We start from the raw sequence: 2,793 nt of genomic DNA, 5'->3' as shown, positions 1-2,793 counted from the left end.
TGCAATAACAACAAATACCTTTGAACTAACTTGGCACGAAATGTACAGGACCTATGTGAATCAAACTGTAAAATATTACTGAAGAACGTGAAAGAAGACTTCGACAAATGGTAAAACACACCATTTTCCTAATGTTGTCCATTATTACCAAAATAACATAAATGTAATATAATTCCAATAAAAAAAATCTAAACACAATTTTTTTTGGCAACTTAACCAAAAGAATCTTATATGTTCACCTGGAAGAATAAATGCTTAAGGGTGGGCAATTAGCCAATAAAAGTTTCAAAGAGCATAATAATAGAAGCATCTGTCCAAGAAATTATTAAAACTTATTATAAAATGATAGGAACAGAATTGAAAGCACAGGAGCATATCCAAGTGTAAACATAAATACAGTATAAGACAAATGTGCCAATTAAGATCAGCAGGTAATAAAGTGTTTTTCAGCAACTGGTGTTTAACAACCAGCTCACCATTATGGAAAAGCCAGATACACACCTCACATCGCATACAGACACAAGTTTTCAGTGGAAAGAGATTTAAATGTCAGAAATGAAGCAAGAATACCACAAGGAAATTTGGGTGGATTTTATATATTCTCAGATGAAAAGGAATTTTAAGAATACGGAAAGATTTAACAACATACAAATTTTTAAAAATCAGAAAGGCAAAAGCATAGAAAAAAGACACATTTAGAAAAAGGTTGCAACATTTATGAAACCTCACCACTCTCAACAGATGTAATTCTCACGAATAAATAATAGAAAGAACACTTGATAGATAAAAGGGAAAAGGATACCAAAAGACAATTCACACACACACACACACACGAATGACTAAGAAACATATGAAAAATCTAATCTCAACAGTAATTGAAGAAGTCCAAATTAAAATAGTGAAATGTCATTTGAACTTAGCATATGAATGATAAAAGGCAGAATAATGCCATTGTTAGTGAGGGCGTAGAAAAATGGGCTCTCTTACATTCTGCTAATATGAATATAAATTGATAATATCTTTTTAGAGGGCGATTTGGCTGCATATGTCGAAAAGTTAAAACATGGTTTTACCCTTTGATTAGGAATTCCGCTTATTAGAATGTATCCTGAGAAATGATCTTATGATCATGTATCTGCACAAAGGTTTAGTGTAAAAGATGCTCATTTGATCATTGCTTCTAGTAAGGAACAATTGGAAACCATGTAAGGGTCGACAATACAGGATTGGTTTAATAAAGTCCCCAGCTGATAGGAGCGTATGGCAACACTTGCCAGCATCAACTCTGATTGGCTGGTGGCTGTGATGTGCATTTGATACATATTTTAGCTATCACCCACACAATGAAATATTCTGTACCACTCAAATAATGATGTAGATGAACATTTATGACATTGACAAACTGTATACCATGTTAAGCTAAAAACTCAAGAAATAGTATCTACATAAGAAGATTTCATTTTAAGTAGAATATACTATCTATATAAATAAAGACAGAAAAAAGTCTAGGATACACATTGAAGTGCTAGAATTATCTCTGGCTAGTAAAATTAGACATATATATATATATTTGCCTACCCATATTTTCTAAAATCACACAAAATTCTAGGTATAATTTCTTTAACATAAGTTCGTTTTTTTAAAGTTAATGGTTAGCCCTGGTAGATGGCTTTTAAACTCCAGCGTCAAGAAAGGTAACGTTTGGGAAGTATCCATGGCTAGGGTCAGGGAAGTTGGAAATTTACATGCTACTGGTGGTCAAAGCGTTACAGCCTTTCAGGATATTGAGTAGTCAAGACACTTGCATATTGACACGTGTAGAAAAAAAAAACTAAAGTGATGGGATTATGGCTTTTATTTTCTTTTATATTCTTCTCCAGAGTCTAAATTTGACAAGATCATATTATGTTTACAGTCAGGGAAAAAAACCCCACAATACAACTAATAATTATTATAAAACGCTTCCATGGCTATGACTCCCACCAGGACCTGGGCCTTGCCCACCTCCTGTGCTCCTTCTACTCCCCAGGTTACTTTGCATCAGTTCTGTTATTCTGTCATTTCCTCCTTCTTACCTCTACTGTCACAGTTTTTTTTCTGTCGGGAGAGCATTCTCTTCTTGGAGTTCTAGACTCATCTGCCAGAAATTAATCTGTTCAAAGCCAATTTACCAAATTAGTTTTCCAAAATGAAAACCATTGACCAAGTTTGCCTATTCACTAAAACCAAATGTTTTAAGGGAGGGGTGAATTTCGGTTATTGATGATAAGAATATACTTTTAGCATTTTTTATAGAAAATTGTCAATTTACATTAATTTTTTCTCCAACATACTTAGAATTTTCAGACATACAGAAAAATTATACAGCAAAGGTTCATATACAGTACTCTTATCTGGATTGTAAAATGGTTTACACTGATATTTAAGAGATAATTGTTAATTGAATGTTTTGATCATAATCTTTGTTCAATATTTTGGTGTTCATCATTTAGCAATTTAAGGGGCTTTTAAGTTGGTTTTGTTGATCGTTTCTTTTAAAATTCCTATTTATGGTTAATGCATATCAGATAAGAAGTATTGATAATATTAATATGATTCATTATAATAGTTCATTCTGTGGAAATTAACTTTCTCTTCTTTGAATTGTTTAATACCTTTTGATGCCAAATCTTTATGCAAACTGCTACTCACTCATGTATCCCAAATGATTCTTGTTAGAAACCAAAATTTTACCATTTTTCAGGAAAGTATTGTTTCAGCCAGCTCTGACTTCTTTAGTATGCTTTTCAATTT

The sequence above is a fragment of the Propithecus coquereli genome, unplaced genomic scaffold (assembly GCF_000956105.1).
Source record: "Propithecus coquereli isolate 6110/MARCELLA unplaced genomic scaffold, Pcoq_1.0 Scaffold27, whole genome shotgun sequence".
In the NCBI taxonomy this organism is placed as follows: domain Eukaryota; kingdom Metazoa; phylum Chordata; class Mammalia; order Primates; family Indriidae; genus Propithecus; species Propithecus coquereli.
The sequence above is the reverse complement of the archived record's forward strand: the minus strand, read 5'-3'. Positions refer to the sequence as shown.